The sequence below is a fragment of the Sminthopsis crassicaudata genome, chromosome 2 (assembly GCF_048593235.1).
Source record: "Sminthopsis crassicaudata isolate SCR6 chromosome 2, ASM4859323v1, whole genome shotgun sequence".
Taxonomy (NCBI): domain Eukaryota; kingdom Metazoa; phylum Chordata; class Mammalia; order Dasyuromorphia; family Dasyuridae; genus Sminthopsis; species Sminthopsis crassicaudata.
The window spans coordinates 135,532,146-135,555,037 of NC_133618.1; the positions used below are offsets into that span (position 1 = coordinate 135,532,146).

Here is a 22,892-nt window from a genome sequence, read left to right on the forward strand (position 1 = left end):
CAATTCTAATCTTTCTTACTTTTTTTTGTTACTTTGGGCATGGCATAGAGTGCTAGACTTAGATTTGGATTCAAATGCCAACTCTTGACACTTACTAGCTGTTTCACCAAGGATAAGTGACTTAGCTTCTCTTTGTCCCAGGTTCTTAATCTCCATCTTCATCTAACTCATAGAATGGTTGAAATGATATTTTAAAAGGAATTTACAAATCTTTCTATAAATGTTGGAGATGATACTGATGACAATGATAACAATCATTGGTGGCATAGTGGTAAAGATGATCCAATTTGCTCTCATTTTTGAGAGTTCTTTCATTTGCAAAATGAGAAAGTTAGACTAGATGACCTCTGATGATTAGGAAACTCAGTTGATTTGTCAATTTATTGCAGAGACATATTGTCAAAATAAAAATATTCTAGTTCCAGCTCATCTATTGATCAGATATATGGCTTCCTGCTGGTCAACAATTTCTTCACTGGTTGAGGGAAGAAGGTAAAACTAGATCCCAGAAGTAGATCTCAGATACTTTTTAGTGAGTATCCTGCATGGTTCCTTCCCTCTCTTAGTATTCCCATCAAGGAAATTAGTATAGCAGTGCCCCACTTTCACCCTGCTCAATACTTCTCTCCTCTCATCTACCTTGTGCCCCCATGATAGTAGGGGAAGGTGGCTCCTATTCAGAAATATTCTGAAGCTCTAGACTAGATAATCCCTAAGGTTCCCCTCAGCCCTAAAATTCTAAGATTATGAATTCCATTTCTCCCTGATTCTCACTGTAATATTTTAACCAATCCTCCTGTCTCCAAGAAGAAATAGAGCTAATGCATTAAAGGAAAACATCTTTCTCCTGTTCTTAAAGATCTTTTTGGAGACTACACAACTTTCTTCAGTAATCATATTCAGTTCTTAACAACTCTTGCTGTTGGAAAAAAAATTCCTTATACCTAATCTAAGTCCATCTGTTGCAATTTCTGTCTATTTTCTCTTTTGCTGTCCTTAGTGAAGACGGAGAACATCTGGCCATCATTCTCCATACAGCATTTCTTCATAAACCTGGACCACTTATTACATCATCTTTCAGCCTGCCTTCTCTCAGGGTTAGATAATCATTGTTTCTTTTTATCTCTTGTCCTAGATTCCATATCCCAATTCTTTAATCATGTTTGTGGCGCTCCTCCAGGTCCAAGACAGATTCTAAGAATCCCCTCATTGTGAGCTTCACAACTGACTATCATGCTTCTATAGCAAATCATAGACTAACAGGGACCTGAAAGATGACTTCTTGCCCAACTTCATCTTAAGAATAAGGATATTGTGATGCAGAAAGGCATAACTTCCTTGAGGACAGGAACAATTTATTTATATTTGGATCTCCTTCAGTGCACACAGTAAGGAAAATAATAGACAATAAATGTTTCTTGAATTAAGTAGCTTATTCAAGATCAGATCTGGAAATTTCTATCCCAAAGGCTAGATTCCCAAGCATTGCTGCCACCGCTATTCTGAATGGATTCTGCAGTCACAGAAGTGAAAAGGTACAAGTTAGCCTTATGCAGCATCACAACATTGTAATCCTCTACCCACTGAAATAATGACTAAAATTCTACTTAGGACTTCCCTCTAAAAATACAGATTCTTTTGGAAGGAACATTTTCCACTAATATCAGACATTTATACCCTATTATGAGTGAATATGAATTATTTTCCTAAGTTATGATAAGTAGCTACAGATCAACAAGCATTTATTAAGTGGAGAAAATTTGAAGTTGCTAGCACCCAAGAAGAGGGAAGAAGAGGAAGGACATAAGTATTTATGTAGTGCTTACTGTGTGCCAGGCACTTTGCTAAGCCTTTTTTTTTTTTTTTTTACAAATATTACATCATTTGAATCTTTTTCCTTCCTCCTTCCAGACTAATAATTTAAATACATAAAATAAAATATATAGAATTTCAAAGGAAACCAATTATGCTGACTATATTTATCAGTTTTTTAAGATCATTGATCCCATTTAAGAACACTTAAACTAAAGTGGCTCATAGGGAAGATGATCCTCCTGGTCTCACATGATTCCCTGGGTCATAAATAGTGGTTGGTCACACAAAGAATCAGTAGCAATGAAGATATCACTATGTCCCCAATTAGGATAGTTGTAGTGAGGGCTGAGCATCAATACAACTGCATTCATTGTCCCAGGTTAGTTATACCTCTCCAAGTGCTTCAGTAAGGATATGAGCAAGGTTGAGCATAATGACAGCGTACGCCTATATATGTATCCCAAGAGAATTTCTGGCTTCTGTCACACAACTTAGCAGGTTCAGAAGTGAAGAAAACAAGGTATCTAAAATTAAGTCACAATCCCTAAGGTGCCCTGATATGAGAGAAGAGAAGCAAGAAGGGAAAGAGGAAGAAGATACAGGCAAATTCCACAAGCTTAGGTATGCCCTGCCAGCCTTCTGTTTGAGAGAACAGTCTCAGAGATGGGGGTTGTGGAGAAAGGAGGTAAATAGGGAATTCAAGAGGCAGCACTGGAATCCTACTGTGAGCAAAGTAAAAATGTGTCATTTTCACTGATATGTATTAACAATTTTGATTATTAAGTTTTTTTTTTCTAAATGAAAGATCAGAAAAAGAACCCTTAGCACTAGACTAACTCTAGAGCCTGGTAGCAACTACCTGCAAATAGAACTTTGTCTCCCTCGTGTCAAAAGTTAACTGGAAGCACATTTGCTCCTCTGTGGATAGGATTTTCAAGGGAATCATGAGGCCAATTCAAACTGTCAAATGGCACCATCCCCTGGGATAACTTGGGAGTTAAGCATTTCGGCAAGTCAAAGAAAGGGAAATGGGAAAGGCCTTGAAAAAAAAGAGAAAAAAAAATAGCAGTTATAACAATGCAGTGCACTTAAGAGGTGTTCAATACATGTTTTGATTTTATTTACCCTAAAGTGCAAAACTAAATGGAAAATAAGAGACCATGAGGCTCTTATCTGATGCGAATTTTTTTAAATAGCAACATCTACCATTTTCCAGGCCAGATAACATAGTTTTCTTTAATAGCCAGACCAGCACAGAATGACAAGTTCACACAATAGGGTACCAAAAAGATTAGTGTGTTGGGGGTGGAAGGGCTTGGCAGGAATGGAGAGACAGGAGGGGAAGGGAGGCACATTGTGCCAGGTAACTCAGTTGCAGGAGAAAGGAAGGACAAATATGTTAATGTCATAATGGTTAAATGATAGAAATCTGAGTTAATCAGAGTGAAGGTTTGGGGAAGCCAGCTCTAAGGGGTGATGTTACCTCCAGGGTCTGGCTAGTGCAATTTGCTGCCATGTTAGGTGGAATTACTAGTCACAAATTCAATTTCCTGCATATCATTCAGTTTCTTCATATGACAACAAGCAAAGGGCTAATCAGAAAAGAATGTGATTAAAGCCTCCAACAGTATTACGTATGAGGGGTTGAGTTACCTACATTTGCTGTCCAACCAAGTTGATCCAGCCTTGTTTCATGGAAAGAGCACTCGATTTGGAATAAGGAAACCGAATTTTGGATCCCAGATGTACTCCATATAATCTATATGACCTTAAGAAGTCCTTTAACTTCCCTGGGGTTCAGTTTGCTCTGCTATAAAATGAGGGGGTTGAATCAAATCATCTTTAAGGTCCCTACCAACTTGAAATCCTATGATTATGGTGCTATGCACCTCTACAATTGTTCTTCACTTTCTGTTATTCTTTTTTTAGTCTAAAGATGTTGTTTTAAATAATCTGTTCAAATTGAGGAAATACTGAAAAGATAAAGGTCTAAGAGAGGAAAAATAGAGAAATGGAAAAGGGAAAAAGAAGGGAGGGAAGGAAAGGAGAGAAAGAAATAGAGGGGGGAGAGAAAGGGAAAAATGGAGTATATCCCACTTGTACTTTCCAAAGCTTTTTTCTTCTTTCTCCCTCCTTCCCAGCCATCTCCTTCAAAATAATGAGTCACCATTTGGGAACTGTTTAGTGTTTTTAATCTTCACTTTGAATGTTCTTTATCAATCTATCAAATGAGAAATCAATGAACTCAGAGTCAATTCAAACTCCACCCCCCCCACACTTTCAATCTCTCATTCCCTGTCTTAGGTAGTACTGGAACTAAGGCTTTATCTTCTGGTTTTGTTCCAGTTTTTTACCAGAAAAATCAAAATACTCTGTCAAAATATCAAGACGTTTTCCCTCCAGACCTGTTTCTCCTTTTTTGTCCTTTTAGTCTCAAGGGCCAGGTGCAGGTATGCAGTGAATAAAATATTGTAGGAAGGCGATAGAAGAGAGATGTTGTCCCATCCATGCCCACTGCAGTCCCCTTCTACACAAGTATTTGGATTTATGGACTGGCAGGTTTTGTTTTGTTTACAGAATTTTGTTTACAGACAGATAACACGTGCAGAAGAGAGAACTGGTTGCATCTAGCAGAAGAATCAGGCAGCTGCCTTTTTTTTTTTTTTTTAACTAAACACTTAAGAGCTCCATTAAGAATTATTCATGCCCCATACAGCTTGTCTAGAGAGAAATGGGGAAAGACCTGTTGTTTGAGCTGAAGAAAACAGGGAGCACAAAGCTGGGTGACATTTGACAGCAGAGAAGAATGTTATCAAAACCTATGCAGACTAAATGTTTTCTGATGCAGGTGGTCAGAAACTAAAAATTTCCACCTTCAGAGACAGGAAAGAAATAAAGAGTAAAGAACATTTATCTGCACCCTCTAAGGACTCAAAGGTCAGCTGTGGGGACAGAGAGGTCAGGGTATTCATGAGCTGATGAGCTGGTGGCCTACTTATTACATACTATGTTGGCATGAAGGAAGAGAAGAAAGGAAGGAAGTTAAAGACTAAAAAAAAAATCTATTTTTACTGAAAAGTTTGCCCCGAAGAGATCTAACTTCCTGGGAAGCAAACCTAGTATTTTCATATAGTGTAACTGCAGAGAGAAGAACCATCAAGTTTTCCATAGGACAAAAGGTGACTCTCAAAGCAAGCCAGGACCTAAGCCATCCATACAATCCAGAAGGCCTGAGTGCATTGTTTTGATAATTTTGTTATGTGAAATTTCTAGAGTTTTTTCACCTAAAGTATGGTCTGAGGCAACATGGCTGGTTGGTTCCATCAAGAAACAATTCCCTTGACCACCTATACCTGAATAAGGCCACTCAAGAATCATTTCTCAGACATCAGCATTGTTTCTCAAGAGAAGTAAGGTTCTCTGAACCAGGTACACCTTCTCTCTCTGACTGGGATACGTCATTCCTATTTAGTCTTTAGTGATAATAATGGCTAGCATGCACATAATAATTCTTTCAAGGTTTGCAAAGCACTTTACATGTTTTACCTCATTTGATCCTCATAATAAATCTATGAGGTAGGTTCTTGCATCATCTCCATTTTGCAAGATGAAACTGAGGCAGAGACAGGTTAGATAGCTTGTTCAGGGCCATGCATCTAATAAATGTTTGAGGCAGGATTTGAACTCAGGTTTTCTCTACTCAGCACAATCCTAAAGGGATTGTTTTGCCCTCTCTTAGAGAGGTGACCAAGAATAATTCTGGAAAGGGTTCCAAAACTTGTCAGGTGAAACTCAATTAAGCAATTTATTTTCCCTCCAAGAATATTTTGATTTTGTTGGTCTCCAATGGAGCTGAGTATCTCTCCAAGGTTCTAACGCCCATCAGGTCATACAGGACAGCCTGACACCGGCTTTTCTCTGTACAAACCTCCCCAGAGTCAGAAAGCCCTGTCCCTCCACTGACTAAAACACATCGAGACAATTTGACAGCGGGGTGCAAGGGAAGAGACAGAAGTTTGAGAGGTCTGACACAAGTTGAAGGTCACGACAGTACCGGGAAGTTGGGCCACCTGGCAAGTGGAGAAACAGATCGCGACAGAAAGAGAAAGACAGAGAAAAAAGCACAGAATGGAGAATTCGGGCAGATGGTTCAGAACCCGAGGTCCCAGTGGTAACGTACAAAAGAAAAGGACCACTTACAAAAGTCCCTCCTCCCCGTTCCACCCCTTACCCAATTAACCTGAATCTACATCCAATAGCAGCCAGAAGCATTCCAACAGATCTCAGGGAAAGCTTATTTGGAAAGGTGTAAACAAAGGGCTTCCACAGAAGTTTCCCAGATCCTCACCTCGTTTTCTTCCCAACAAAAGGCTCGGATTTCAAACCTAGATCACCTATCTTCTCATAAAGTTTTCTCTCCTCCCTGCATTTCCCTTGGGGGATCTGAACTAAAACCCACCGAGATGCAAAAGCCACAAGTAAAATCCCCACAGTGGGGCAGCTTAGGTACCTTTTCCGTGAAGCTGAAGGGGCTGGTGCCCAGAGGTTCGACGAGCAGCCGTGAAGGATGCTGTCAGGATGGAAGCACGCCGACGATTACGGCTTTTCCTCTCCCTGCGACCAGATCTTTCAGCAGCTCAGACCAACTGTGCTAGAAATTCACTTAGCAATTATCTGCTGGCATCCAAGCCCCGCCCCACGCTCTTCTCATTGGCTCTCCGGTTCCGGGCAGGTCCGCATTGGCTTTAGCCGGTCTCACTCACTGCTTTGGCTCCTACTATTATCTAAGCCATCAAAGGATATAATTCCATGTTCCATTGACAACCTGTAAGGCTCTCCTCCCGGCTTGGTTGGGGAGGAGCAGGACTTGGGAGGCTGAGGGGGAGAGCATTGGAGCTACCAGCTAACCAGGCTCTTGCCCCCCAGCATTTTAACTTCCCCAAAAGAGAGTCCGTGGCCCCAATCCCCTGGCCTTGTCAGTTTTTTCTTCCCCTAAATGGTCATTATTTCTGAGAGCAATGAGAGCCTTCAGACCATGGGGAGCCTGGAGGGGCGAGCCAGAAGTAGAGAAGATTTGGACGGAGGAATCTGGGGACATCCTCTCTGAGTCCGCACCCCGATGTGTGAAGGTCATTTAGGTGACTGTGAGAACAGCTTAAGCATTTTAATTGGGGTGTGGGCTCAATATTTTGCTTGCCCATCCCCCACAATACTGCACCAGATAGGCAACTGGGTATAGGGGAAAGAGTGATGGTTCTGGAGTCTGGAAATAACTGAGTTTAAATTCCAGCCCTAACGATTTACTAGCTGCGTAACTCATAAACAAGCCATTCCAACCCAAGCCTCAGTTTCCTCGGTGTTAAGATGAGGGTAGCTACCCTTTCACGACCTACAGAAATTGACGGAATGAACTTTCTAAGCGCCTTAAAGTGGTTTTAAATACAGGATGGTCCCAAAAATTTTAGGGTACTTTTGGGCTCTAAAAGCTTAAAAATGCCCGAGACTTTAAGAACATCCTATAGACGAATTGCAACTCCATCCGGGAGGAGTATAAGATAAAAGAGTAGTTTTCTCAAGGCCTTTTTACAAAGAGAAAACGTGAGAATTGCTCCTGCTCTACTGTTCTCTCCCAGGTGATACTGGAAGGGCTCGGGATCTGAGCTCTATTTCTCCCAGAGTCCCCATTTGTGTGTATATCTGCATTTATATGTATGTGTTTTTTACTAACCTGATCTAACTATAATATGGAACTTAGATACTGTACTTTCAGTAAGAAAAGGAAAAGAGAAAAACAAATGAGAATATCAAGCCAAAAAGGATGGTGGAAAACACTGGAATAGAGAGTAAAAAGAATTTAAATCTCACCTCTGCTACTTTCAGGTATCTGTTTGTCCTTGGACGAGTGACTCTCTGAGTTCCTTTATAAAACGAAGAATTATGACTGCTAAAATCCCTTTCAGATTTTTTGTGTGCTGTAGTCACATGCTTTCTTCTGCTTTTCCAAACTTTGAATTTTATAAAACTAAAAATGCATTTGATACCAGTTTTTATCCATGATATACTTAAGCTCACATTAAAAGGACCATTAGCTTCTGACTTTAAAAGATTTTCTTCGTGAGTCATAGGATTCTTTGGGGAGGAAGAGAGGGCATTTTTTTTTTCCTGAGGCAATTGGGGTTAAGTGACTTGAAATTTGAACTCAGGTCCTCCTGACTTCAGGGCTGGTGCTTTATCCACTGCACCAACGAGCTGCCCCAGAGGGCAAACTTTTAAAGCCCTGTATAAGTGTATTAATTCATTCATGTAGCAAACATTTGTGAAGCATTTGATCTATATAATACCCTGTTTGGGTAGAAACAAATCCTTCTTGTAAAATAAAAGGTTTACAAACCCTATTGTAAAATAAAAGGAGCTTTGGGTTCCTCTTTGCCCAGCTGAATCCTAACATGCTCTAAAATCCATCTCAAGCCTCATACCCTGCCTCTCTGCCCCGCTTCTAACCTCTCTGGTATCAACTCCTATAGTATACCTCTTATTTAGCACTTGGAATATTTTATTGTTTTTTGAACTACATTTGTCTCCTCCAAAAATCCTACTTAAGTGCTTTCTAGCAGTGATCCTCGTTCTGAATGGATATGCCAACTGAAACAGCTACTAACAAGTAGTAAAAGCTTCAAGTACAAGACAACACTGGACTGTTTATCATCCCAGGGTCAGCCGATCTAATGATAATAGCTGACATTTATATAGTGCCTTACACTCTTTACGAAGTGCTTCCCATTTGTCACCTACTTGATCTTCATAACAGAAGTAGTTAGAGCAGGTATCATCCCCATTGGCCAGATGAGGAGACTAGGGGCCAGAAATGTCAAATGTTTTGCCTAAGATTACCTAGTTAATAAATAATAGTGCTGAGTTTAAAAATCCAGTGCTGAATACAGTGGCAGTGTTCTTGCTGTGTTCAAGGAGGCTCATCGATGGATTGTTGACTACTAAGCAATGATTTTATTCAAATATATTTTTGTCACAGTAACTCAATACACCATCTATCAATTTGTAGAGAGGTTTTAGCCTATGTTGATGGAAGAATTTCCATGTTGAGGAATCATATATCTTTTGAACTTTTTAATGTATTTCTTATTTTCCCGGATAGACTATAAAATTCCTGAGGATAGAGGTTACAACTCACTTTTTGGGTCCCTTGTAAACTCAAAAAAAAAAAAAAAAAATTAGTGATAGTAGAAGGAAGAGAAGGAAGAGGCAAAGGTTACACCCTAATGAAATTGTATTCAATTACCAAAAGCAACAGTCGTATCTACATATACAACAGCATTGAATGTAGAGGAATAATGGTAGGGTAGTCATTTGTACCAGGGCATTTTCTATCTTAACTCCTCTAAAAAATAAGAACAATAAGATCACAACCTGGAAACAATAATAATCATAATTTTAAAAGAAAGATTAAATTTAAAGAAAAGTTATTCTCAAAGATATCAGATTTGTTGATTGATGCAAACTAAGTAATAAAGTGGTAGAAATTCTGTGACACAATCACTGCAAGTCAGAAAAATTATCATCTTCTAGGGAACTGGAAAGACATCTTTAGAAGTTTAGAATTATATTCCTCTACAAACTAACAGATAACAATCCATCCCTTCCTAAAAATATGTATATGTCTAGATAAATGGATAGATTAAAATTTTAGATAGCATTTAAACTATGCTGGAACCAAATACTCATTACAGACAAAACTGCCACTCAGGATTGCCCAGATATGACATGAGTCAATAAGAATTTTGAACAATAATTTGATATTGCCATACTAATTATTCATAATCTCCAAACTACATGGAATTAAAAAGTATGTAAGATATAAAGATTCAATAGAAGAAATTACAATCATTTGAGAACAGGATAAGTTACATGTCCTTCTTCATTTCCTTTTCTAATGGAACTATCCCAAAGATGTTTTTGGTGAGACTTCAGAAGATGAGCTTATATAGCAATGTTCCTGTTCAGTTATAAAACACAGTGGTATCCACTGCAGTAATGAACAAATATAAATAAAATTTAAATATATTATAATATATTTAACATATATATTAAACTATATGATAAAATATATACTATAAATTAAATCAATTTAAATATAAAAGGATAATAAGCAATTAACAGACTACTCTCTAAGACTGTAGATTGCTTAATAGATGCCAATATGCATTGGTGAATGGAATTTCCTCACTGGGAATTTTCTATACGAGTAAAATCACAAATCTATTCCAAAATAAAGAAAATAACAACTTGGTTTTGGACCATTTCTACTAAACCCATTAAAAAGATGCTGTTGAGGAGAACAATGATGACAATAATTTGTCCTGACTGAAGAAATTCTTGGCTAGAAAAGTCCCTCTCTCAATGGAGATCTACAACTTATAAAGTTTGGGGAGTTTCCTGAGGAAAGAAGAGGTTAAGTAAGTTGCTGTGGATCTCACAGCTAATACATGTCAGAGATGACTCTTGAGCCCAAATTTTCCTAACTTTGAGGTCAGTCTTGCTATCTCTAATAATGATTGGTATCTATCTACCTCTTTAAAATGTGTGCGATGAATTACAGGCGTTTTCTCATTTGAATTTTAAAACAATTCTGAGTTATTTACTGTCATCATCATGATTAAGTAATTGAAGCTCATAAAGTTAAAATGATTTGCCCATGGCCACATGGCTACTAAGTGTCAGAGGGGAGATTCTAGCCTAGATTCTCTTTATCTCCAAATATCTCCACTACACTGCACTGCAAATTGCAATATGAAGTGTGACTTTGAGCCTGATAGAAACATCCTTCAACTGAGGATCCTTGGAACAGGGGTGGAGAAGGTGCAGTGAAATGCCAGTCTGAGAATTTGGGCTGGGGCACCATGAAGTTCTGATAGCCAGAAAAAAGTCTCTTCATTATACTTGTAGCCTCTATTCCCTTTCTGGAAAGTGAAAAGCTCTGCCATTTCATAGTTCCTATTTCCTTATAATACCAGGGGAGGGGGGGATGAATAAAATAGAATACGGGCTATTAGTTCTTTTCAAATACATGCTGGACACACCAAACTTAACTAAATAGCTGTGTAGATGTCTACAAAGCTGTCTTTTTTACTTCTACTTCTAAGGGAAAGCAAATTTCCCAATATTCTGTTTTCTATTTCTTCCCTCTGGCATCCCTCAAAAAAGGAAAGAGAAAACAAAGTTAACCTGAATTCATACCATAGACACAATTGTTCCCAAAAGAAAGCAAGTACTTCTCTAAATGAGGCAATTTTTGGATTGACTTTTTATCTTCTGAGATTAGAATAGGATAGAGAGCTGCAAACAGTTGTTTATACTCGTGTCTTTTAAATTGCCTGGTCATAAAGTATTCTCTTTGAGAGAAGGATCATCCTTTTGTGTCCCATAGATCAATTGCTTAATTCTGAGAGTTAGAGAATGCATATTAAGTACCTAGGTTCCACTGGCACTTGCATTTGTATTAAATATAAGCTCCATACAATTTAAATTCATTGAGGTATGAAATGCATTTCACCAAATTCCATTCTGTGGGCAGTGCTCTGGTAAAGTAGTTCATTTTGATTAAATGGTTTTGCTGCATTCTTCATCTGAGGAGTTTTGGGGGGTGGGCAGGAAGAGGAGAAGAGGGTCGTGTTCTGAGTAATGAAAGCAAAGCTGTGTTTCCTTATTAAAACACAAATTGAATATCACTAGCGTAAACCGTTGCCTTTTCCACAGGTAACCCCTTGTTCCATATAGTAGATCATGCTGACATGTGGCAAGGAGGTGCAGAAGGCCAGACTGTCTGGTTTATAATGCTTTCTCAGCCATCACTTGCTCATGCCAAATTCTGCCTCTAAAGAGAGGAGAGGAGAAAACCTCGAGGAAAATACCAAGAAAGGAGGAGTTTGCGAATATGCTTGATGGATTAAGGGGATCAGGAAATGAGGTGGGAATTGAAGAAATATAGGATGATTTTTCAACACCACAACAGTACACTTCCCTTATTGACTACAGGGAAAAGAAAATATTAGAAAGATTTCTGGAAACAAGTGTTGAATGACCAAAGGATACTTTCAGACACCAAAGTGTGTCTGCTTACAGCAATCCATTCTAGCTGTGGAAATTCAAGGAAGGCAAACACTTCCTCTCTTTACCCAAATTCCAAAAAAGAAGCTTTAGAACCGTGGTCTCAAACATACTTGCATACATATACAGTGGCCAGAACAGCTGGGGATCCTGGGTGCAGGCAGAGTTGCCAGTCACAGTGGGCCTTCATTAATTATTACATGGATTATTTATGGGCCTTTGGAGTTGTGCATTAAAATAGACATGGCTCCATGAGGCACAGAGACAGTAGATACACTATTGTTTCATAACATCATAGGCTTTTAGAGCTGAGAGAAAAGACCTTGGAAATCATTCTCTGGTCCAACACCACCTCCCTTATTTTATAAATAAAAGAAATTAGATCCAGAGAAGGAAAATAACATATACAAAGATACTCAGCTCATTAGTGACAGAGACAAGCCTAAACCCTCATGTCTTCTGAGTCCTAGTCTGGTGTCCCATCAACTACACTACCACCTCTACTAGGTAAAGAAAGGACATTTAATATCACTCATCATTATCTACTGTAGTGGCAAGGAAAAAGCAGATAACTGGAAAGGCATTCCTTTGCAGCTTACCCTCCTCAATTATGTTTTGCTGAGGTTAAGCTCTTTATTATAAATATAGAGCTGTAAGCTGTCACTGGATTTTGCTCCATGAGCAGCATAATGTCCAATGATGTACTGATTAACGAGGAGATAATAAATGGAATTGGGAAGACTAATATACCCTTGTTGAAGCTGGCAGACAGAGTATGGCATCAAGCCCCAGACCAAAATAAATAGTCATGAAAAGACCAAACCTGCCTAAATCCTTCCCAGCTTGGAGACCTATACAGCTTTTATTTCATAGGACCAGATTTCATTTCCTCTAAATAGAGTGTAAACTCCCCGAGGGCAGGACTCATACCTTCTTTTTCTTTGTACCCCTGTAGTGACCCCCAAATATTCACAACTTACATATCTATAGCTCTCTACAGTTTATAAAGTGTTTTCTTCCACAATGAACTATTAGAAGCTCCTGCATATAAATATTATTACCCCTCTGAGGAGTTTCTTAGATTTACTGTATTCCTACAAGGCTTTGGAATCAGGGAGACTGTCTCTGAGGAGGAAATAACTTTGCAGTGTAAAGATATTCCTTGGGGGGTGGGTGGGAGAGAGAGAGAGACAGAGTGTAAGATCAAAAGTGAGAGAGGGACAGAGAGACAGAGACAAAGACAGAGATGGAGAGAGAGAGCGAGAAAAAAAAAAGACAAGGAGGGGGGGGGAGAGGGAGAGATCAAGGTGGGAGAAGGAGGGAGAGAGGAAAGAAGGAAGGGAGGGAGGAGGGAGGGACAAAGAGGCTTGGGGAGAGAAAGAGTGGGAGGGAGAAAGAGGGAGGGAAGGGAAGAGAGGAAGAAAGGAAGGGAGGAAAAGAAGGAGGGGGACAGAAGAGAGGGAGGAAAGGACAGAAAGAGGGAGGGAGAAGAGGGAGAAAAAGGGAGAGGGGAAAGAGGGAAAAGAAAAGAGAGGGACTGGGAGAGAGATCATTCATTGTTTACTATAAACCAGACACTAAGCTCAACTCTGGAAATTCAAAGGAAAGCAAGCAAAACAGTCCTGGCCCTCAAGGAGTTATCATTCTAATGTGGAGATGAAACACAAAAGAGAGTTTGTTGGGAGAGGGTGATTCCAAGGGTATTGTGGAAGTCAGATAAGGACAAAAATCAGATAAACAAATCAGATAAGGACAAAAATGGTTTATCAAAGCCCAAAGTTCTTGGACAAACTGTATAGAGCAAAGTCAGTTCCTGAAGTCAGACCCAGGTTCAAGTATAATCTTAGGCATTTACTACCTGATGCTTTTTAAGCCTCTGTTTAAGCCTCTACCTCAGGTTTTGTTTTTTTTTTTTTAAACTAAAAATGGGTATAATAGTGGTACATACTTCCCAGGGTTGCAAATGAAATAATATTTGTAAAGCACAGTGCCTGACACATTTAAAAATTAATAAATACTTATTCTCTTCTCTTTACTTCCATCTTCCATGACCACAAAACAATTTTCTAGTGAGAAAAGAGAGGGATAAATTTAGTAAAGACACATCAGGGATGACGGTAAGAGAGAAGACAAAGGGTGTTGCCTTTTATCAGGCTTGCTTTGGATACAGAATGCTAATGCATCTCCAAGAGGCTCCATCATTAACAGTGATACCTGACTTTGGACTCCATGCAGATACACTTGACCAGACCCCAGACAGTACCCATTGGTGACCAGAGCAACAGAAGCAGATTCCTGAACTCTCATCAATCCCTGAAACGAATTACAAGGTGATTCAGATATCAAGAGATCATATCTTTCAGATCATTCAATGAACAAATTATTGTATTCTTCTCCCTTAGAACCCTGGGCTTAAAGGACCAGGAATGGGCTGGATCCACAAGTTTCTATCCTTTTGAAGAAGGGTAGAAAATAGTTTGGTGGTTTTGTCTGGCTCACAGGCATTCTAAGTGTTTACTATTAATGTGTTTTTCTGGTTTTACCCTGCTTTTCTTTTCATAAGGAAATTATTCATTTTTATCACTACCATGTCACATAATTTATAATAAAACAGTTTGATCTTTTGAGAAAGAAGTTCAAGGAATTGGGAGTCTGTGAGAATTAGATTTAGTCAGAATCTGATTTTAGAAGTATAGTAGTAGCAGGAGTGTAGCATCAAGTCCCATTTTATAGATAAGGAACAAAGCTAGTTCTTGTGAGTTCCAGTCTGGGGCTTTTTCTCCCAACATCCTCATAAAATATTGAGCACATAGTAGGCTCAAAAAAAAAAAAAAAGTTGGCTTTTTACTTTAACAGTGAGCAATCAGAAAACTGCTGACAGATCAGCCTGGCATATACCTATAAGCAATGAAAAACCATTTTAAAAATAAGCCTTTTAAACTGACATCACTGATAGCAACAGGCCCACCAGATAATGGCTATAGATGCTAATCAAAGGGTAATCTTCATGTGTACACAGTGTAGAAAATACTATTGGTCCCACAAATTGGCCTTTTCAGCTACACCCACACATGCAAATCTTAATCACCATCAGAAGCATCATTTTCAGAAAACAAAGAACCATAATCTATGTGTATATGAAAATGAGTGAGCAGTCCCTGAACACCCACCCAATAACAGCAGAGAAGTAGTATGATGTGCTAGAATGAGCCCTGCTAGAATGAGAGGAGTGGAGGAGGAAGAGGGAGGCAGGGCAAGGAGACAAGAATTCTAATTCTGGCTTTGCCACTGACTAAGTCACTAAGGACCTCAATTTCTTCCAATGATATCTGTTCTACTCTATGATCCTATGGCAAGGTCCAATTCCACTCGGTGGTCATACATACCTGCCTCTGGATTTGCTGTACCACATAAACCAAAAGATAGTATCATCCACCTTCAGATAAATTCTGTAGGAAATCCCTAAAATATCAAGTGGGAAAATTATCAAATATAGTGTCTCTTTCCGCTAAGATAAAAAACAAACGCCCCCATTTGATATTTGGAGCCTTTCATAATCTGACTCCAGCCACTGTTTACATAGTATTCCCCCGTCCCCATATGTTTTATGATTCACCTGCTCAATGGTTCTTTAAAAAATCATCTTTTTTTAAATTGTCCTACATTATGGAAATGCTTGTTTTATTCTACAAATTAAAATTATTTTTTAAAATCATGCCATTCCCATGCTTTTGCACAGGTTGTACACATTCTTCTACCACTATTCTTTAGAATGTCTCTCTATTCAAAGATCTGTTCATGCTCTTCCATCTGCATCAGACCTAATTTTCCCTAGTTTTGGTAATTTCCCCCAATTTTTTGTTTATGCCCTGCGTCCAAATTTCTTTCTTTCTCTCTTTCTCTTGTCTCTTTCTCTGTATCTCTGCATATGTATGTATGTATATATATCTATAGATATCTACAGAAATATGTGTATGCAATGCATATACTTATATGTGTATATACACAGTATGTATGTATCATAAATGCACACATGTGTGCATGTCTATATATACATGCATTATGTGTGTATGCATGCATATATTGTATTGTGCATATGTGTGTATATACATATATAGTATATGTGTGTATAGTATGTATATTATGTGTACATATACATATATAATGTGTGCCTATGTATATGTGTATATATGTACAGTATATGTATATATACATGCTATATACATACATACATATCTATTTCTCGTGTATTTGTAACTGTTGTGACAGCAACAGTTTTTCCTCACTCTTAATGACTCCATTTAGGATTTTCTTGGCAAAGATACTAGAACAGTTTGCCATTTCTTTCTCCAGCTCATTTTACAGACAAAAAATCTGAGACAAATAGAGTTAGGTGACTTGTCCAGGGTCACATAGCTAGCAAGCGACTGAGGCCAGATTTGAAGTCAGGAAAGATGAGCTTTTCTGACTCCATACCCAGCACTCTATCTGCTGTGCTGCCCAGCTGCCCTATCTGTCCCCAGTGGCTTAGCACACAACACCTACACATCATTGAAGTTTAATAAATGTTTGTTGAATTGAGCAAGATTTCTCTTTATTAAGACCGTCCTTCACTGACTCTATAGCCTTGAGTCCCTATATGTTCTTTTTGACACTTGTAATTCCAATCTTCTCCTTAAAATGGAGGTCCATAAAATGTTTACATGTGGAGCTCACTCCAAACTCCATCATGTGAATGTCCTTCTTTCCTTGTGTGTTACATTACTATTTTACAATCCAGTTTCATAAAAGGACATGACCATTTTTCTTTTGAACAGATTTTGACCAATGTTCTTAAACAAGGTTACTCAGTTTTCATCACACTATTTAAAAAGATGACTATTCTTACTGAGAATGTTAAGAACATGGACTTTTTGGTATAACTTGAGGAATATGGACAGAACATAATAATCTCCTGCCAGTGACACTGATATAGATTAATAGTTATTTCTCTTACATTGTAGATATTTGTATACATTATAAATTCTCTTATTTTTCTGGTAGAAGTATGATTCTATCTAAAGGCAAAGGAACAAACTTATCAGTGTACAAATTTATATAGCTATATTTTAAATTTATATCACCAATCTGCTCTACTAAATTCTAAATTTTTGTTCTTTTTCACAAGGATTTACTAATCTGATTACATATTAATCTGGAGAAAGGAATAAAAAGAAAGAGCTGCACAATATGAAATTTGGCATTGCAAATGAAAATTCCAGGGTTTTTTACTTATATAGGTCTTTTGTAACCCTCATATTCTAATTACCTATTTTTTTTTTATGCTTTCCTTCCTTCCTTCCATTTTTTTTCTTTCTACCCACTGACTTTCATTTTCCATTCTTTGGTACTCATTACTCTCACTAGCTTTCAATTGTAAGATTTTATAAGTATTTATCATAAAAAAACTCCTCTTATACCAAAGGTAATTTATATTGAACAATTAACTCAATATAAAATACTCAAGAAAAGCACAATGGGAAAAAAAATTAACCAATTGAAAAAAACAGATAAAATTCTGCCTCTCTTTGCCTTGCTCTTCCCCTCTAAAGAAAAAAAAAATGAAGACAGTAAAGATTTTGTTTTCAAAAGGTTTTGAGCTCTTAGGCTTAAAGGTGTTATATAAGGGCAGAGTTAGCATAAGGTCATAGGATAATAGCTCTATCAAGCTTTTTTATTGATTTCCCTCTGCTGGGGGTGGTGTTCTCAGGTAACCTCAGCAAATAATGATTTCTCAGGGTTAAAATACATTTAAAGTCTATTCTACCCCTGAATAAACAGTATGTATGTCCAGAAAGGGGGAGGCAGGAAGACTAATGGTGGCAGAATGTGATGTCCTGCTTAAATCTCAGAATTACAGGGTATCTGACCTCTGGAGTTCGGGAATCCAACCCTGCCTTTTAGCTTCTAAAGAACTATTAAGGGAGTTTTAAGCTTCAGGATGTAAGCTTTGTAAACGCCTTAAAGCAACCTCTGAAACTCAAGGCACAAAAATGCTGCAAAGAGATGGATTCAACAGCATTTGATTGGAGGTGGGCTTTCATCTTTTTCCCACTTTCAGAATCCTGTTGCACCTGCATGATTTATAGCTTCTCTGAGGACTACTCCTCCAAGGATTCCTCCTCTTAGTTCTCTTAATGGTCCTGTGTATGAAAGGAGATGACATCATGCTGCCCTTACAATGTAGCTCTCTAATGAAGGAGAATCTAATTTGAGAAGAGAATAATCACAAGACTAGGTCACCCTACAGAGCCATCAAGCCCTGTCTCCCAAGTTGGTGCCCAGGAAGTTGTCTCTTAGAGTGTCTGTCCCATCTAGAGACACTATTTCTCTGAAATTGCTAGTGAAAATATCAACCAACCTTATCAGTGTGTATGTGTGTGTGTGTGTGTGTGTGGTGTGTGTACACACACATAGTGTCCACACCTGTATGGTATATATGTGCATGTGTGTGCAATATAACATGTGTGTACATGTACATGCATGTGTGCTTGTCTGTATTGCTGCAGTACATATATATGTGTATACTATTGTGTGTATATATGTATTGTGTAAATGAGATATAGATATAAATTAGAGACACTGATAAAGATATATAGTTGTAGCAAGCAGGGCTAAACTGGCCCCATAGACATTGCCCCCCAAACTGACACTACCACCATCTCCCTTCTTATTTACTTATAAGCAGAAAAACTTGAACCTTCTCCTGTTACAGGAACATAAAGAGGGAAGGGAACCTCAGACTTCACCTGTAAGTATCTGATCTGGTTATTTTTATACAGCAAATGGAAAATGATATGGCTCAGATACATGTTTTGAGTCTAGAAGTGGTACATGCTATGCAGCATGTAATATTTGTTGTTAATGCTTTGTCTCTTCCAGTTCAACAATCAGTCTCTTAGATACTTTGCCTATAATGAATAGCACTAGCAGGTAGACAGTCTCTCCTTGACTAGAGCTTTGGAATTACAATAGCCAGTTTCCCATAGATATATTTACAAGAGAGAGAGAGAGAGAGAGAGAGAGGAGAGAGAGAGAGAGAGAGAGAGAGAGAGAGAGAGAGAGAGAGAGAGAGAGAGAGAGAGAGAGAGAGAGAGAGAGAGAGAGAGAGAGAGAGAGAGAGAGAGAGAGAGAGAGAGAGAGGGAGGGAGGGAGGGGAGGGAGGGAGGGAGGGAGGGAGGGAGACTGGAATGTGTTGTAGTCAATTAATTTTTTATAAATATTGTATACCTTTAATTTCAAATAGTAAATGCTAAATACTAAAATACAAAATAGTTCTAAAAAGCAAAGTATTAAAGAAAATAAAATTCAGGTATGATTTGCCCATTCAACTATTATATCACTCTAAATGTTAAAGAGTTCTTCCTTTATCAGGTCTAAATTTGCCTCCTTTTTACTTCTACTCATTATTCCCACTTCTACCTTTTAGAGCCAATCAGAATATAGTTATTCTTTCCATATCATAATTTTGTCATCATATCATATCAAAGGTCAGCATAATAAATTAAATGGGAATTTGGGGGGAGTTTTGTGAAAGGCACAGACATTATTTGAAAGCCAGCAGACAACAAAGAAAAAGTATTTTTTTTCCTGTGTCCCTGACCTCCATAATATGGAAGGGATAATTGTAGATTTTATCCCTCTACTACATAATATACCGTTAGAGAGCTGAAGACAACCATCATATTTCACCTAAGTTCTCTTCTCCAAGTTAAACATATTCCATCTCTTTAACATATTTTCGCAAGGCAAAATCCCAAAGTTCCATACTATTCCAACTGCCCTCCTTTGGAAGCTCCCAAACTTATCACTCTTTTTCCTAAAGTATAGCAGCCCCAAGCCCTTGCTTAGATTACTTTCTTTAGCAAGAAATCCATCTTCTCACAACTAATCAAAGCACAAGTGTTTGCATAATTTAGAAAAAAACAAATTAACATGAAGAAAAAAATTTCCAGAGGAGCTTTTATCTCTCTATGAAGCTATGGAAAGAGATGACTTCCGTAATTATAAGAAAACAAATCTCATATTTTAGGAAAGATGAAAAGTTTGAGAGCTTTCAGGAGAGGACCAGAGAATGGTGAAGGACCATGAGGTTGCTCCATAGGAAAAGAAACTGAGAATATTTTAGAAGCTGTAGGTGGAGCATGCTAGCTGTCTTCAAGTATGACAATTTTTTTTTTAAACTTGAGAGAGTTTCTCTATTATAAACTACTAACTTGCTTCAAGCATTTTCATCCTAAAAGGATTATGACCTGCTGGGCACTGCTTGAAATTGCATATTAATTTAAATGCAATGGTTTCTTTAGCAAACATTCTTTTACAACTTGCTTCCTAATACAGACTGTTTTCTTTTATAGATTCGTGATTTATAGAAAACTCAGGTTAAACTAGAAACAATTCTCAATGAAATATGATCCCACCTTTTAAAAGTAATTATTCAAGTAGAAAACTCATGATTTTGAAACAAAGATATTTACATAGGATGAAAATTTAGGTAGGAAAATATAATCTACAAATAATTTTCTGCTTCACACATAACTCAAAATTCTTCAAAGTAAATCTTCTGTGCTATGCATTTAAATGAAAAGTTGTATGTTTTAAGTGCAAACTGAACATTGTCACCCCAGCACAGCACAGCCCATTCAGTAACTTTAGTTGTTCCTTATCACCTAGATATGTTTGGGGTTGGAAGTTTTTCATAGCCTGTCTCTTGCTCCCTCCTTTTTAGCTTTCTTACACCTTGCACCTCCCCACACATACTCTTCAATCCGTTGATCTAACATTAGTCTCTTTCCTATGCCTGGAATAAGAGCCTCCATCTTCCAACTCTCAGCATTTTCACAGACTATTACCCCCATGCCTAGATTGCTCTCTCCCCCTCATCTCTGCTTTTTGGCTCCCTTTAAGTCCAAGCTAAAATTCCACCATTTACAGAGAGCATTTTCCAACCCCTCTTAATTTTTGTGTCTTCTTTCTGTTGATTATCTCTTATTTATCCTGAAGATGGCTTATTTGAACATAGTTATTTGCTAGATGGTACAGTAAAATATCAAGTCTAGAATCAGAAAGACTCATTTTCCTAAGCTCAAAACTGGGCTCAGACACTTACTAATTGTGTGACTCTGGACAGGTCATTTAACTCGGTTTGCCTCAGTTTCCTCATCTATAAATGAGCTAGGGAAGAATATGGCAAGCCACTTCAATATCTTGCCAAGAAAACTCCAAAATGAAGTCACAGAGAATGGATGCAACTGAAGTGATTGAACATCAACAACATTAACATGCTATCTCCACCTTTAGAATGTGAGTTCCTTCAGGGAAGAGACTGGCTTTCTTTGTATTCCCAGGCTTGGCACAATTCCTGGCACATAGTAGACACTTAATAAATGTTTATTGACTGACTTTCTGATTGGTCCTGGAAGAAGCAAATAACCCAAGGAAATACAGATGTAGAAATCCAGGGGAAACCACCTAAAAACAATATGTCCCTCCCACTATTTAACCCCGACATGAGAAAATCATACCTGGGTTTCTTCAAACACAAGATTGTGAACCAACATAAACCACCAGCTCAGAAATCGTTGCTCTTCCTAGTTTTATATGCTAGACCTGAGCAAGATAAAGTCTGGTATCCTCATCACATTTAGAGAAGGCTTTAGTTTCTTTCTTAACCCCTACATCTTAATAGCCTCTGCTCCTTGGCTATTAAGCTTTAGAGAGTCTATAGGTTAGGTTTTAAGGGTTTGTATGGAAAGTTGTAAGGTGCTCTCCTAGCCTTTCTTCTTCTAGGCAGGTAGAGTGATATTTTTCTTCATCTCTTAGAACCTAGGAGGGGAAGGAGGGCAGAGAAAGAAAAGAAAGGAAAGAGGTAGAGAAGGAGAGGAGAGACAGAGAGATTCAGACAGAGATAGAGAGAAAGGGAGATGGAGAGGAAGAGGAAGGGGGTAAGAGAAAGAGACAGAGACAGACCGAGAGGAAGAAACAGATACAGAGAGTGAAAGCGAGAGAGATTGAGAGAGACAAACAAAGAGAGAGAGAGAGAGAGAGAGAGAGAGAGAGAGAGAGAGAGAGAGAGAGTTAGAGAGATAGATGTAATGGAGATTGGGGAATGAAAGAGAGAAAAAGAGGAGAGAGAGAGAGAGAGAGAGAGAGATGATGAGTGAGAGAGAGAGAGAGTGAGAGAGAAAGAGTGTATTGTTAGTTAGTGGATTGTGGAGATTGAGAGAGAAAAAGAGAGAGAGAGAGAGAGAGAGAGAGAGAGAGAGAGAGAGAGAGAGAGAGAGAGAGAGAGAGTGTGTGTTTGTTTGTTGATTGGGTATAGAATGAATGTGTGTTTGGATTATGAAAGAGAGAGAAAGAAAGAAAGAGAGAAAGAGAGACAGAGACAGAGAGAGACAGAGAGAGTGAGAGATATTAATTCATATTAATCAATACTCTAGCCTATTCTGCAAAAAGTAGTTTAACTGTTAGGAGAGTTTGTTTGTTAACAAATTATTTACCTGCAGAAACAGTCACTAAACTCACCAGTTATTTTGGCATTGCATAAGCAGAAGCATATACCTATTCCTAAGCTTTGAAGCTCCATAGTATAAAAGAATCAAACATGGTACCATGGAATATAATTCTACTCATGTTCTTTGCCACTTAGTAGCTAGCTGAGCACCCTCCCTTGAGTAACCACTGTTTTCTGGGCCTCAGCTTCTTCATTTATAAAATGTCCCCTCTCTTATGTTCCTATCTTTGGATCCCTGTCTCTGGAATCAGAACCTGTTTTCTCCCTCAAATTCTCCCAACTACAGTCTTGCCCCTGGACTCCATGTCCCATGACTGGCTCTCCTAGATCTCCTAGATCTCTGCTAACTAGTTTTTGCCAGACTACAGTGTAATAAGAAATCCATTAATTGTTTCACATTTAC

The 22,892-nt window shown here is 38.2% G+C and overlaps 1 protein-coding gene across 4 annotated transcripts in view; it reads right to left on the reverse strand.

Moving 5' to 3' along the window:
- ZMAT4 (zinc finger matrin-type 4) overlaps positions 1-6,445 on the reverse strand; it is a 756,392-nt gene extending 749,947 nt beyond the window's left edge. For all 4 annotated transcript variants that reach the window (XM_074287328.1, XM_074287326.1, XM_074287329.1 and 1 more), the window contains exon 1: positions 6,326-6,445. The gene's annotated coding sequence lies outside the window, so the exon portion shown is untranslated. The remainder of the gene's footprint in view (positions 1-6,325) is intronic.
- Positions 6,446-22,892: the final 16,447 nt, after the last annotated feature.